The sequence below is a fragment of the Saccopteryx leptura genome, chromosome 4 (assembly GCF_036850995.1).
Source record: "Saccopteryx leptura isolate mSacLep1 chromosome 4, mSacLep1_pri_phased_curated, whole genome shotgun sequence".
Lineage (NCBI taxonomy): Eukaryota > Metazoa > Chordata > Mammalia > Chiroptera > Emballonuridae > Saccopteryx > Saccopteryx leptura.
The window spans coordinates 73545168-73562266 of NC_089506.1; positions in this window are offsets into that span (position 1 = coordinate 73545168).

Genomic DNA, 17099 nt, shown 5'->3' on the forward strand with positions numbered 1-17099 from the left:
ACTAAGAGAGCTTGTTGGGGGCAGCAGCAGTGCAGTGCGGCCAGAGCGCACAACGGGACAGAGAAACCCAGCTAACACAGGAAACAGTATCACGGTGTGGAACTGCAACCCTGTGGTCTCTCTGAAAACGCCTCTTTTTTTTTTTTTTTTTTTTTTTTTGCTTCTGCTAGTTGAAATGGTTTCTGCTACCATAACCAAAAGAGCCTTGATAAGGACTAAATTAATAATCATTTTTTCCAGATCAAATAAGTATTTAACTAAAAATTTATATCTTATTAATTAATGTAACTTAGAACTGGATTTCACAAATGTGTTAACATTTTAGACGTACTCTTGTCTTTCATAAAATAGACCCATCTGCTAAAAGCTCCGATCAAAACATAAAACATTAAACTAACATAGAGCTTTGAAATGAAAGTATGAAAAGAAAGATTCTTTAATTTTCTAATTGCTCTTCCCTGTTATTAAAATTAGCCAGTATTTTATCTTTAATGGGAACAATTATGGAGAGAAACATGTGCCAGCTAATTTAAAGGTTGGCCACTATGGCATGACTAATGTTGATGGGAAAAGAGTCAGCAAATTGCTACATTGTTATAATCAGTATAATTGATTGTCCCAATGAATACCTGGGATATTTAATACCTCATTTTCTTCAATGGAACATAAGTATATGTGCTCAAAGTAGGTTTTAGACACAATAAATGTTAGTTACCTGATTTTGCCTGTTAAAATATATGTTTATAATAATAAAAAGTCTTTTTAAAAACATTTTACTTTAAACATAAAACAGTTTTCACTTTGATTATCAGTTTCCTTTCTCAGTAACTCTTTCTCATTGGCAGGCAGGGATAACAAAAGATCTCAAAGTATTTGAGATGGTAATAACGGTAGAATTGCATCCTCACCAGCAGGAAATGTGTTCCCTGGGAACTGAGTCTGAAAGAATTCTTCACTGCCATTTGTCGGTGACCTTTGGCTTAGTCCTAGCCATCACGCATCTCTTTCCCATGGTATTTCCATGTGGACAGAAGAATGGGAGAAGTGGTGTTTAAAAATCCACATTTTTTGCTTGGAAATTTTGAAGAAATTAAGACTTTACTTTTATGTAACTAATGTTTTTTTTTTAAAAGAAGATGGCTAATTAGTCCAGCTTTAAAAAAAAAAAAAAAATTCTGTGATGAAGAAAAAAGCCTAGTTGGATTTATATGGTTTACAGGGTTCTTACAATGGCCACATACCAGAAGAGCGTCTGCTGTGGCCCAGTGTTTCTCAAGCCAAAGCACACATCTGTGTCCCAGGAAGTTCTGATGCAGATGCCGTCCCTTTCCAGCCAAGTAGTGTGGTCTGCCACTTGGTATAATAAAGCCCCCAGAGAGGCGCTATGAACTTGACCATCTGGCTACATATTCATCTCTGCCAACTTGTAATGATCAGTTTATTTTTACAAATTGCTTATTGAATTTTGTGTATATGTTTGCTCTTAGAAGTGGCAGCCCACCTAATGACAAAAGAGAATACTATGTTCAGCTGTATTGTTTGGTATCTTATTATAACAATTTCGTTCTCTGATAGAATATAGAGCCCTATCTCTACATGTGCAGACTGCCGAATCAGAAATTCTTGGCAGTAGGAACCTATCAATTTAATTTTTAAACTAGTTTCCAGGTGGTTTTTAAACCAAGTGAAGTTTGATAATCACTGATTTAGAGGACTAAAGTTCTCTCCAAATTGAACTGGTTTATTGAACCCTTTGGAGGCCCCTTAGGTGTGGCTGCCTAGCTCTGGGGTACATTGTTAACATGTCCTTTGTGGCCATGCATGTCCTCTAACATGTCTTTACCTCCATTTTCTTGGCTTCCTTCAGTAGGTCTCACTGTGTTGGAGACAGGAATATCATTTATTAGACAACTTCAAACCCTCAAGTACAAATACATACTATTCTTCTTTTAGCCTAGGAGAAGACTCACCCTGCATCAGTATCCATTGTCAATTCTTGACTATCTAGCTTCTCTCTAACATGAAATTACTGAACATCTTCAAGGAGCAAAGAACTCAGGCAAGCATCGTTAGGGATACTAAGGTGCAGCAGACACACCCTCAAAGGAGCTTACCGACACCTGAGTGCTATGGCATGAACAGGTGTGTGTAGTAAGGGACACTGGGTTTAGCACTCAGGTGATTCTATCACAAGCAGAGTGTGGCACTAGGAGATTTTGAATTTTAAACTTGGACACTGGTGAAGTTTTGAGAAGTCACACTTGAATCACCACACTGTCTATTGTAGCATTAGAAAGCCTTCCCAGAGCTGCGGGGACAAGAGAGCTGGCATGAGGAAGAAAGCACTTTAAGTCTTCTGTCAGGGATGAGGTTGTGCTACCATGAGAGAAGAGCTGAGCCAGTTTATAGCAGTGCAGCTCTTTTTGTTTTTAGTTCCACTATCCTTTTTTTCCTATTTGGATGCGACCCAAGTTAGTGGTTCGCCCAGCTGAAAAGGAGATGGCAGCTGTAACAGCCGATGGCAAGAACACCAGACGGAGCGCTTGCCAGTCCTTGCGGTTGGGCTCTTCCCAGCGTGGAAATGTAGAGCCAGGAGGGATCTTCGTGGGCTGAGCAGTTCCCTCGGGATCTGCAGGAGGCCGCCTCTCACCCCTACTATTTTAGGCAGGTCTACATCAAATTCTCCAGACAGACACCTCTCCGTTTTTATACTTAGGCAGAACACACAAATAGCAAACCTCCAATGATGATAGCTATACAGGACCTCTCAGTTTTAAATTGTCTTTCACTTTTATTACAAGGTAATACATGCACATTGTAAAAGATTAGAAAAATATGTCATACAAGATGAAGAAAAGAGATTTTTATCTTCATCATTTTAACTTTTCTCAGTGTTTAATCCCATTTGTTTTTATTTTTATAATACACACCATGCATACATATTCATATCATTTTTCACAAAAATGGGATCCTTTGACATAACGTTTTAGTAATTGAACTATAAATTAAACTCCACAGTCTAAACATCTTTCCTTGTCATTTAATATTTATTCCTGGCATTATTTTAATGGCTGATAGTGGCTTATTATATATGAATGTAACATACTTTATATAAACAGTTGTCCATTGATGGACATTTAGGATATTTTAAGTTTTGCATGAGTACAACTATAGAGTTGAGGGTAACTACATATATTTCAAAGTGTTAAAATCTCCAGTCAAAAGATCAAAGTGATCCTTTGAAACAGAGCTATAGGCTATAGGTTGGCTAATGGGCTTTATGCCCTGGCACCTATCTCAATGGCTGAAATCTTATAAAACTGGGCAGAGTCTTAGAGAGGATAGTTCTGGGTTTTCAGTTGATGGTATAACTCACATTGCTCTTTAAGCAGAGGGGATTATTCTAGGCCTTGCAATGGACTAAATTAGTAGGAAAGCAGGCAGACAGAGAGGTTCAGGGGAAATCCGGCCTCACTGTGACTGAGGGCCTCCAAGGAAAATCAGTAACATGCCTGACAAATGTTTAACAATCTTTTTAAAAAAATGTCTTTCTTCTGCCCAGTGACTAAAACTTTTTAAAAGCCCTTACTTTTAAATTTTGTGTCATATCATGTTATTTTTATTTTGAAATCTTTTAAAGGCTATGAAAAGATACATTTAACAAAACCTCATTAGAGAAAATATACTCAGCATTTCTAACCAAAGAACAATTGTGGGAGGGAGATTTCTTTTCAGAAATAACAAAGAACAATGCCAAGTTTCAAGATTTTCAAAGGAGTTGTTAAATGAGGCACAGAAATAAACTGGGGGGGGGGGAACAAGTTATGAAATTTTCTCAAGTTTCTCTCAAGTCAAAGAAAGTTTATTGCAGAATTTGATAGCATAAAGATTTGGCTTGGATATTTAGGATAATGTGTATTGAGATTACAGAACTTCATAAATCTTGTTTATAGTATGAGCCTTTTAAAATATTTTACTAACTTTGAGGGCCATATTTAGATAATTAAAGTCTTATGTGTATGAAAGTCTAATGCCATTAGAAATCCATTACAGGCTTAATATTACAATTTAAGAAAAGAAAAATGAAAAACACCCACTACCCTTCAGATATGCAAACACTCCTCCCACAAGTAAAAACTGAAACCATTTTAAGATTAAAGCTTTAAAAATGCCTTGATTTTAAATTATTTTTATCAAATCATGTTATTTTTACTTTGGGAAATTTTAAGAGTGGTAAAAAAGATATTTTAAATAAACTTTATTAGAGAAAGCATAATTAGTTCTGACCAAAGAACAATTTAGTGTATACATTATGTATGCTAAATAGAACTTAGACTTATTAATGTAGATGTGTTCGCCAACAATTTGGCAATAAGGGAATTAGAAGCAAGCTTTGTGAGTTACATTAATTAAAATTTGCTTGGCTGTAATTAATCTATAATAATGAAGAATGTGTTTAAAAGAAGAATGTATCATCGGCGGGAAAATGATTAATAAACAAAGGAGTCAGAGGGTCGACCTTTGCAAGCTCTATTCAGAAAACCCTGGATTTGGAGTACAGCATTATGCCTCTTCCTCAGAGAGGTGTTCTGAACTCTTTGTGGGCGAGGTGCCATTTTTCTGAGCTTGTCATTTAGGAATAAGAAAAACATAATTACTTCATAAATAAGAAATGTTACAGCTTTCCACCCACAATTTACTTATCTATTAAACAGCCGTTTAGTGAAGAACTTCTACTCTGCTTGCCTAAGAACACTCTTTATCTTTGTCCAGGTATGCATGCAGTAGCTACGCACCTCGCTTCTCACACAGGCAGGTAGAAATACCGAAGTGTTAGGATGACCCCTAAAGTTTGGCTCCTTAAGCAAGAGGATAGTAAGAATAATAAGGTTCTCAGAGTTCAGAAGGACAGGATGGAAGGCAAAAGGTGAATGATTTCAGGGGCAAGCTATATTCCAAATCTCTGTAAAATGTTCCCTGAGCATGAGTGGTGATTGTATTTTGTTTCGAAGGCTCTGCATAGGAGAGAAGACAGTGCAATGCTGTGTCCATAGAAAGGCTACTTGAGATATGTAGGGTTTTTTGTTTGTTTGTTTGTTTTTTACAGAGACAGAGAGAGAGTCAGAGAGAGGGATAGATAGGGACAGACAGACAGGAAGGGAGAGAGGTGAGAAGCATCAATCTTCAGCTTTTTGTTGTGACACCTTAGTTGTTCATTGATTGCTTTCTCATATGTGCCTTGACCATGGGCCTTCAGCAGACCAAGTAACCTCTTGCTCAAGCCAGCGACCTGTGCCACCGCCTGGTCAGGCAAGAGATATGTAGGTATCTTAAGCCAAAAGCTATCTTTTGAGCAGCTTATTTCACATATGATTGAGTGATTTCAAGCTTCTGCCAGTCTGATTTATTTTTGCTTTTCTTTCATATTACCCTCAGGACTCCCCAAATCCAAAGCAAGTAAAAGAACAAGCAAACAGACAAAAAAGAAGAAAACCTACTAGGATCCTAGAAAGAGTACCACTGTGGGTTAGCAAATTCAATCAACATGCAGGACAACATATTTTTTTCTCTTCTTTTGTTCATCTGTCTTTTTATCTTATTATGCAGGTTCTTTAACTTTATCTTCTCACTGCTTTAAAGAAATTTTTAGAACTTCCATCTATTACATGTAATTTTTCCATATTGTTAGCTATTCACTATTCCTTTAAAAATGGTATCATGTTTATTTAATGAATTTAGTATTTTCTACTTTAAAGAATAATAATTTTAGTATTTTAAAGCTGTTTTTGCTTCCAACTTTGGCTCTTTTTCTTTGAGATAGTGTCTTCTTTACTCTGGATGGATGGTAGTGTCTTTTTGTGAGTTTTAATCGTCTCTTCAGAGTAAGAGGTTTCCTCAAGTGTCTGCTGATTTCTGACTGGCTTACAAATGAGGCAGTAAGGTGGTGTGTCTGTTGCAGCTTATAATATGGAGGGATCCCTAAATTTGACTTTTTCTTTTTCTCTAGAGTGATTTTCCAATCTTCTGCCTCGATGGGCCAATGATCAACCAGGTCTGGACGAGTGAAGAGGACTCATCCTGGCTTGTGTGCTGCACCTCACTCCTGCCTTCATCTGTGCCTGTTGTCCTTGAGCAGGACCTTTCTGTACAATTTCTTCAGGAAATAAACCTCTCACCTTTTGCAGGGGTATAGGAGAGAATGTTGCTTTTGTTGAATGGGAGCAGACCCTTGGATTGCTCCATGCATGAAGTATCAGCCAATGCTTGTTTCATCTCTCATGCATTACCCTACTTTCCACCTCATCTTCAGCAGTCCTGGTTCCCAGGAGTGCATCAGCCTGTCAGTATGCACCGCTCCGCTCCAACATGGAATTTGGACTTTCTGCGCTCTGTTGGGTCACTTCCCATTTCGCGATCTGCTTTCCATCTTCAAAGATTTATTGACAGCTTTCATCACTGTTACGTCAACTCCTGATCTCTTTTTCCTTGTGTGTTTATCACTTCTTTTCTATTTGTCTTTTTTTTGGGGGGGGGGCTGATTTCAGGACTATTTATTCTATGATCTCTGTAATGGTCATAGGCTATTTTATGTGTCCAGCATCCCTTTCTTGTTTTAGGTAAGGAAATGTATTTTTCTTAAGGGAAACCGTTCCATGATGTCTGGAAGGAATGACCCCTTTCCCAACCAGCAAGGGAAAACAGTGTTTGAGGCTTCAGCCCTGTTTGTGCATACACCCGACTGACTTCTAGTGGAATGTTTTCAAACAGAAAGTAAAGTTTACAACCAGGGTTGGGTAGGGTCTTTTGGGCCACTTCTCTCTTTGATGAACCTGCTTTCTCCCCAGCCATTTCTGACATCAGAACTCTACCAAGCCTGTGCACTGTTATCCAAGCAATATTGGCCCCAACCCCAGGAAAACAAAAGTCATGTTTTCTCCCCTCATATGCTCATTTTCTGTCCTGGCATTACTTTCACTCCACAGAGAAGGACACGATGCAGCCATGTGGTCCAAAGCAATGCAGTTGTCTGGCTTTCCCACATGCCTCGGGTTTTGAGTTATTAAGTTACACCACATGTGAGAGATCAGCAGCCCTGGCTACACTGCTCCAAGCTCCATTCAGTTTCTTTTCAGCCTTTTCTTGGCAATGGTTTAGAAATCCTGTGATCTCCCTTGTCAAAGACAAATAAGACAAAGGGTGACAGTGACAGTCAATGCAGTAAAAGTGACACCATTTGCTTGTGACATAGCTATAACCATTTCAGCTGAGAGAATTGGGAAACACACTCTATCTTTTCCTATCTTTTTTTTTTTTTAATTGACGACCATGAAGAACAAAGAGTTCCCAGCCTTCCCTTGCAGGACTTCTGATGTGTTACAATTCTGATAGCCAAGAAGTTCTTCATTATGTCCAACCTAAATTGCCTCAGACTTAATTTAATGCTACTTTATTTCATTCAATTTACCATGGAAAGGGGAAAAGTAATAACTTTCAATTTCATAGGAACCCTTCATACACTTGAAAACAGTGATCCAGTCACTCCGAGTTTTGGAAAGAAAACAACCCTGACAAATTTCTTTCTGAAATGATTTTTAGATTGGGCTCCACGGATGATATTTCTCTCAGCAAAACACGATCTGACTCGGCTTTCGGAATTCTCTCATCTTTGCTGATTTTTTGGCTACCTTTTATTTTTTTCAACTAGGCATGTGTTTCAATCACACTTTATAAACCTCCTTGACAATATCGAGCACTTACCTATTGAAAACATGTAGGTCTTTAAAAAACTAGAACTTTATTCTAAATTAACTAAAGTAGATATCATGGTAATGCAACAGCGATTACTGGCTAACTCTGGTTTTATGAAAGCATAAACATTGTCTCCTGGGTTGAATTTCTTCTTTCATATGGTCCCAATTTGGAGAACCGCCGTGTAGACGGGAGGCTTGTTGCCGGAGACACTGCTGGGAAGCAGCCGGAAAGGGCGCCTGCGCGGTTTGTTTGAGCTGAACAAAGAAACAGTAACAGCGCAGATTGAATCAAGTCCAGTCGAGAGCACTGTTAGGGATTGTGTCTGGGATAAGAGGAATTATAATGCAAAGAAACTTTCTAAAGCTTCTCTAAAAGCGCATAGATACTTCAGAATTTCTGTTTTCAGTTTGAAAATGTCGCACCATAAAATAATTACTAGCTGCCCAGGGTATTTTGCCATGATTGACCTTTATAGTTAAGATATGGAGTCCTAACAGAGAAGGATTACTTAATAAAGATTATTTTGTAGGTGTTAAGTACTGAAGACAGGACCAAGTATTTAACCAGCGTTAAAATGTGGAAAACTATTCTTTGATCCCTGTTATGACATAAACTGTTTTTTGTTTTTTTGTTTTTGGGGTGTTTTTTTTTTGTATTTTTCTGAAGCTGGAAATGGGGAGAGACAGTCAGACAGACTCCCGCATGCGCCCGACCGGGATCCACCCGGCACGCCCACCAGGGGCGACGCTCTGCCCCTCCGGGGCGTCGCTCTTCAGCGACCAGAGCCACTCTAGCGCCTGGGGCAGTGGCCAAGGAGCCATTCCCAGCGCCAGGGCCATCTTTGTTCCAATGGAGCCTCGCTGCGGGAGGGGAAGAGAGAGACAGAGAGGAAGGAAAGGGGGGGGGGGGTGGAGAAGCAGATGGGCGCTTCTCCTGTGTGCCCTGGCAGGGAAGCGAACCCAGGACCTCTGCACGCCAGGCCGACGCTCTACCACTGAGCCAACCGGCCAGGGCCTGACAAACTGTTTTTATGTGTCCAGCATCCCTTTGTCCTTTTAGGTAAGAAATCCTTTATCCTGAGAGAAACCATTCCATGGGTTAGGAAGGAGTAACTTCTCTCCCCCACTCCCTTGCATGACCAGCATTAAGGGATATACACGTGATACTGGCCTTGCCTAGCTGAAGACGACATGCCCTTGGCCACGGTGACTGTGGACAGACAAGTGATAGAAGCAATGGTATTTCTAGTATATTTGACCAGTTCTGAATAAAGAAGATGGACATCTGGGAACTAGAAGCCTCCAATATATAGAGAAGCAAGAACTCCTGTGTCAAATTCTGCTCTCATACACTTTTCTTTGTTTTATTTTGCCAGTTTCATTTATTATGATTTAAAGTGTCAATTAATAAGATCTGTCAGAAAAACTCCATTTTACAAAGAAAGAAAAGGAAGAATAAATTGTCAAGTGATCTGCCCAAGTTAACACACAACTAGTTTGCTGTGGAGCTTAACTTGATATCCAGCTCTCTTAATCTTTGCTCTTTGAATCCTTATTTCCTGGGCATCTGCAGTGTGTCGGATCCTGGTGGAAATGTGGTACGCCCCCCTCATGGAGCTTACAGTCCATTTCTCCTTAGGTCTTCGTATCGGTCTGACAAGTGTGAAGCTGTGTATTTTTAAACAGTCTAAAGTCTCCAAGAGAGTATTTTCAAAAACAACATTTTCTTATAATAAATTAAATTTATTATTACAGCAAATCTTAAAACCTTTTGTAAATCCCATTTTGTAGCTGAACTAATGCAAGCACTAAGACAGTTAAGCCACTTTGTCAAATTCATGCTCTTTTCATCCATTCTTAGAAAGAGGTTTATTGTTTGTTGCTTAATTCATTATGAAGATTGTGTTACAGTGAGGTTAAATATTTTTTTCTTGTCTACACTCATATGCATGATATCTTTTGTTAACAATTATAATACCTGTAATATTACCTTAAATATCCCAAAAGCTAAATAAATACTACTAATGGAATAATTACTAATTAAAAAAGTCTCATTGTCAGGTGCTTGCATTGTGGGCATATAACAGACCCAAGAGTCTTCTTATTCTTTCATCCTTCCCTGAAGTTGCAACAACCCTTCAGCTCTTGCCAATCTCAAACTCTCCAAACATATGATCTCTAAAACCTCCCATTAAGACAAAAGAATCTGCCTGACCTGTGTTCGTGCAGTGAATAGAGTGTCGACCTGGGAATGCTGAGGTCGCCAGTTCAAAACCTTGGGCTTGCCCCATCAAGACACGTGAGAAACAACTATTACATGTCAACGCTTCTCTTTCTCTCCCTCTCCCCTTGCTCTAAAGTCAATAATATAAAAGAAATTTTAAAAAAGAACGAAGAAATCAAAGAAGGTCTAACATGACTAGAAGATGCTTCTTATTATACACAAATTTATTGTCATATACTAATTCATTAGGCAGAGGGTACAAAGAGAAAGATGCAGAATTTAATTATTGAGATAGGTCAATTCATTATTTTAAAATAAGCATATAAAGTTTTTCACACTCTAAATATGTGTAGTTTATATTAATTATATCTCAATAAAACTGTTAAAACCAAAGATGAGATAAATCTATATGAGCCAATTCACACTCACAAAGAGGGTGTCTATTAGTATAAGTGGCAAAAATAAAGTGAAACAGTAGGCATGATATCTTTTGTGAAATACATATAAACAAAAAATATTAACTTTGATTGGGGGAATGAGCATGAGTCATGCTCATTGGTGGCTCCCAATTACTCCTAATTCCTGGGATTTATGCCCTTTTGTAGTTGTCTCCCACATAGTATCAAGGTTAGTCTGTGTGATCAACAGGACATGTCCGAAGTGATGGTATGTTACTTACAAGATTATTCTTAAAAGCGATCATGGCCTCATTTTTGCTCTCCCCTGGATTGTCTGCTCTATAAGAGCAGCTTTATGGTGAGATTCAAGTGGAGAGGAACTGAGTCCATCCGTCAGCAGCCACGTGAGTGAGCCCTCTTTTGGAAGAGCATCCTCCTAGCACAGCCACCCTCCAGGCAACTACAGTCTTGTCTTCCATCCAGTCTGCAACCTCATGAGAAACCCGAGAGAAACTATCCAGCTAAGCCACTCCCAGATTTGCGACACCCAGAAACTCTGTATCATAATAAATATTTCCTATTTAAGATAATAAGATTTAGGGAAATTTGTTAAATATCAATAAATAACTAACACAGTATGAATTCCTTTTGGAGTGTATACATATATAACAATGTATTTCAGATATAATTGACATATAATAAAATGCACATATTTAAAGTATACAATTTGGTACATTTTGATATGTATATATGATATGTTTATATCTGTAAACCACCACTAAAATTAAGATAAACATATCCACCATTGCTCATGCCCTTTTGTTATCCCTTTTCCTTGGCCCCTCCAGCTCACATATCCCAAGGCAAGCACTGTCTGCTTTCTGTTGGTAAGTATTACATTTAAATTAATTTGCATTTTCTAGGATTAGGTGTAAATAAAATTGCACAGTCTCTATTTTTTTTTGTTTGGCTTTGTTTACTCAGCACAATTACTGTGAGATTCATTTATGTTCTTGCATGTGTGTATCAATGGGTCATTCCATTTTATTGCTAAGTAGTCATCCATTTTATATCCAGTATTGGATATACCACAATTTGTTTATCCATTCACCTATTGATGAAAATCTGGTTTTTTATAGTTTTGAGCTATTACAAATAAAGCATCTATAAATACTTGTCTACCAACATTTAGTAGATATATGATCTCATTTCTTTTTAAGAAACACCTGGCAAGAGAAATGGCTGGGTTATATGGTAAGTATATATTTAACATTGTAAAAACTGCCAAACTATTTTCCAAAATGTGTCATTTTACATTTCTAGAGAGTTCCAGTTTTTTTACATCTTGCCAAAACTTGGTATGATAAGACTTTTTAATTTTAATCATTCTAATAAATTTGTGATTGCTCATTATTATACTTATAGTTTGCATTTTCCTAGTGAATAATAATATTATACATCATGTCATATCCTTAGTTGTTATTACATACCTTTTTCTTGTGAAGTTTTGGTCAATATTTTTGCCCAATGTCTTATTTTATTGTTTGTTTTGTTGTTAGAGTTTAAACAGTTCCTTATATGTTGCTTATCAGATGTATGATTTGCAGATATTCGCTTCCTACCTTCAACTTGGCTTCTCATTCCTTTAACATTGTCTTTAATAAGCAAGATATTTAAATGTTGATAAAGTTTAACTTATTAATTTGGTTTTTATAATGAACTATGTTTTTGCCATCATATCAAAGAAATATTTGCCTAATCCAGGGTAACAAAGATATTTTCCCCATTGCTGTCTGCTAGGAGTATTATAATTTTAAGTTAAACATCTAAAATTTATTTTGTTACTTTTTGTATGAAGTATAAAGTGTTAATCAAAGTTTATTTTTGCCTATATATATACAATTTTTACAACATAATCTGTAAAAAGATGATCCCTTTCCACAGAAATGTCACTATACTTTTGTAAAAAATTAACTGTAATTTGTAAATTTAAGGGGAGATTATTTGATCTGAGGAAAACTTACAAATGAAGATTTGTTTTTAAATTTGAAAACAAGTATGTTTAATAGCAAAAGTAATATAGAGAGGATGACGTCAGAGTAATGGCGGGGTAGGAAGCGATACCGATAAATCTCCCCCAAAACTCAACAAGATCTTCAACCAGAAACAGAAAAACCTATACTTGGAGCTTCCAGATGCTTCGCAATACACCCAAAGGTATGATTGAGTGAAAAATTGGCTAAATATATAACCAAACCCCGAAGGAAATAGGGAGTAAGAAATGCTCCGCCTTCCTCACTAACCTAAACAGGGCGGCTTTCTCTGGTAACTGTGAATATAGAAACTGAGGCGGGCAAAGGGGGTGAATACAAACGGCCGAACCAGGCTGTGGCACGGAGATCCAAGCCGAGGAAAATCTGATCCTGTGGCAACCCGGGCAATACAAGCTAACACTCGTGCCAAACCCAAACAAAGAAAGACAAGCGGCGCGGCCATTTTACCCGGTCTCCTGGTTGGTGCGCAGTTAGTGGGCGAGAGATTTCTTCCTAGGCCCCGGGAGTCAGTGCCCGTGTTGCCCCACGGACAGGCAGGGTCAGAGGCCTTTCTGTGGGCCGAGGGCAGAGTCTCTGGGCAGCCCCAGCGCCCTGGGAAAGCCACGCACGGGAGGGAGTGAGAACTAATTCCAATGGTGGAGATTTTCCTTGCCGGAGGGTGTTTCACTCAGAGGGAAAGCGGCCGGCCTCATATCCTGGTTTGCGCGCGCAGATAAGGAGTGAGCGATTCCTCCGAGTGCCTAGGCAGTGCGCGCCCGTGTCATCGCACAGAGGAGCAGAGTCAGGGGCCTTTGTGTGGGCCAAAGCGGAATCTCGGGCCGCCCCAGCGCCTTGCAAAAGCCGCGCACGGGGATGGAGCGAGACTCAATTCCAACGCTGCAACTTTTCCCTGCGGTCGGGGGTTTCACTCAGAGCGTGAGATTGCTGGCCGGATATCCTGGTCTGCGCGCGCAGCCAGTGAGTGAGAGTTTTCTCCAAGCGCCCGGAAGTGGGCACCCGCTTGTGTTACCGGACAGAGTGGCAGAGCCAGAGGTCTGTGAGTGGGTGGAAAGCCCGCCTGATTATGCTAGCAGCTCTGACTGACTGAGCCTTACCCAGAGCCCTGTGCTGAGTGGAAATAGAGTGGGGAGTTGCCAGCTCTTTGAGCCTCTTACTATCCAGGCAGAGGCAGCAGCAACCCCATAGCTGGATTATCAGGCTACTAATTGAGGAAGGAAAGACTAGGAGAAAGGCTCCAGGAACACGGACTCTCTCACTGTCGGAGCCTATAAATGCTAATAGCCTCGACTGCCAACGAGACTAAAGCACAATACATGACATTGCCATAGAGACTTATCAACTGCAAACCTCCACCTGAGCGTGGCAAAGGGGCAAAACCCGGGGTACAGAGTCACCGACCAGGAAGAGGGAGAGAAAAGAAAAAGCAAGAAGATAACCTCTCAAAATCAAGAATAATCTGCAGACTTTATAACCTATCCCATTTTATTATACTTGTTCGTTTGTTTCTCTTATCTTCATTCTTGATACTTTTTTTTTTCCTCCTCCAATTTGGCCGATTAACTCTCTACTGGTCTTACTCTCTCCTCTCCTTGAACTACACTACCCATAAGTGTTACATCTCCCATTATCTTTTCTCTTCTCTTCCTTTCTCTCTATGAGGGTTGCACTCCAAAACCCTTAACTCTCTCTCTCTCTCTCTCCTTTCTTTTTTCTTCTTTTAGTGGTTCCCTCTTTTTTTTTCTCTCTCTCTCTCTTTCTTTTCTCCCTCTATATTAGTTTCTTCCTTTTTCCTTTACATCTCCTCTCATTCAAACCTCAATAACAAACAAATTATCTTATCTGGGACTCAAACTTATGTTTGTGGCATTTTGGGGGGTTTTTACTTCACCTTTTTAACTCACTAGCAGTGCTCCCATCCCTGGCTCTCCATATTATCTAGTTCTTGTTCCACTAAATACAATAGTAATTTTTTAATTTGTCCCCCCATTTTTCCATTTTCCTCTTAATCCTCTCATCATAACTCTTAGACAACCAACACCTAAAAGCAAATCATTTTATTCTTGACCCAAATTTTTTCCTTATTTGCTTTTTGTGGGTCCATACGCTCTTTTTTTTCTTTTTTCTTTCTTTTTTTTTTTTTTTTTTTGCCCCTTTATTACTTTTCCCCAATTCAGGCCCTCCATCACAGGCATTGTTTGTTATAATTCACAGTCCACCACAAGATTTTATCAAGAAAGAGGGGAGAGGAGAGGAGAGGAAAAAAGGAGGGGGGGAATAATTTCCTTTTTTTTTTTTAAATTTTTATTTTATTTTTCTTTATTTCATTATTAATTTTTTTTTTAAAAAAACAACTCTTTTCGATTATTTTATTATTTTTTAAACTTTTTATTCTTTATTAAATCTCATTAATACTATCAACAAAACCACCCTCAGATGCCATTAAGGAAGAGAAAATCAAATATCATGGATACAAAAGAAAGAGAGCTAACACAGCTAGATGAGGAAAAATCTATGGAGAAAAAATTTAATATATTGGAAACCTTGGAGCTAAATGACAGAGAATTCAAGATAGAAATCCTAAAAATCCTCCGAGATATACAAGAAAACACAGAAAGGCAATTTAGGGAGCTCAGAAAACAACTCAATGAACACAAAGAATATATGTCCAAGGAAATTGAAACTATAAAAACAAATCAAACAGAGATGAAAAACTCAATTCACGAGCTGAAAAACGAAGTAACAAGCTTAGCTAATAGAACAGGTCAGATAGAAGAGAGGATTAGTGAAATAGAAGACAAGCAACTTGAGGCTCAACAGAGAGAAGAAGAAAGAGACTCAAAATTAAAAAAAATGAGATAGCCCTACAAGAATTATCTGACTCCATCAAAAAGAATAACATAAGAATAATAGGTATATCAGAGGGAGAAGAGAGAGAAAATGGAATGGAGAACATACTCAAACAAATAATAGATGAGAACTTCCCAAGCCTGTGGAAAGAACTAAAGCCTCAAGTTCAAGAAGCAAACAGAACTCCAAGTTTTCTTAACCCCAAAAAACCTACTCCAAGGCATATCATAATGAAATTGACACAAACCAACAGCAAAGAAAAAATTCTCAAGGCAGCCAGGGAAAAGAAGAATACAACATATAAAGGAAGGCCCATTAGATTATCATCAGATTTCTCAGCAGAAACTCTACAAGCTAGAAGAGAGTGGACCCCAATATTTAAAGTCCTGAAAGAGAGGAACTTTCAGCCACGGATACTATACCCATCAAAGCTATCCTTCAAATATGAAGGAGAAATAAAAACATTCACAGATACAGAAAAGATGAGAGAATTTATCATCAGAAAACCCCCACTCCAGGAATTACTAAAGGGGGTTCTCCAATCAGATACAAAGAACAAAAAAAAACAGAGCCACAAGTAAAAGCTCCAAGAAGAATACAATAAAACCAAATTTAAACTGTGACAACAACAAAAAGAAAGAGGGGGAGAAGATGGAGATTAACAGTAGCAAAGGACGATGGAGTGCAAAAGTACTCACAAAATAGTTCACTACAATGAACAGGGTAGGGACCCTTTTCATTATTCAAAGGTAACCACCATTGAAAAAACCACCACAGAAGCACATGAGATAAAAAAGATAGCAACAGTGGAAAGATGTATGGAATACAACCAAATAAAAACAAAAGATAGAAAAACAAAAGAGAAGGATCAAACAAGACACAAAACTAACAGAAAGCAAGATATAAAATGGCAATAGGGAACTCACAAGTATCAATAATTACACTAAATGTAAACGGATTAAACTCACCAATAAAAAGGCACAGAGTAGCAGAATGGATTAAAAAAGAAAATCCAACTGTATGCTGCCTACAGGAAACTCATCTAAGTAACAAGGATAAAAACAAATTCAAAGTGAAAGGCTGGAAAACAATACTCCAAGCAAATAACATCCAAAAAAAAGCAGGTGTAGCAATACTCATATCGGATAATGCTGACTACAAGACAGGAAAAGTACTCAGAGACAAAAATGGCCATTTCATAATGGCTAAGGGGACACTGAATCAAGAAGACATAACAATTCTTAATATATATGCACCAAACCAAGGAGCACCAAAATATATAAGACAGCTACTTATTGATCTTAAAACAAAAACTGACAAAAACACAATCATACTTGGAGACCTCAATACACCGCTGACGGCTCTAGATCGGTCATCCAAACAGAGAATCAACAAAGACATAGTGGCCTTAAACAAAACACTAGAGCACCTGGATATGATAGACATCTACAGGACATTTCATCCCAAAGTGACTGAGTATACATTTTTCTCCAGTGTACATGGATCATTCTCAAGAATTGACCATATGTTGGGCCACAAAAACAACATCAGCAAATTCAGAAAAATTGAAGTTGTACCAAGCATATTTTCTGATCATAAAGCCTTGAAACTAGAATTCAACTGCAAAAAAGAGGAAAAAAATCCCCAAAAAATGTGGAAACTAAATAACATACTTTTAAAAAATGAATGGGTCAAAGAAGAAATAAGTGCAGAGATCAAAAGATATATACAGACTAATGAAAATGACAATACGACATATCAGAATCTATGGGATGCAGCAAAAGCAGTAATAAGAGGGAAGTTCATATCACTTCAGGCATATATG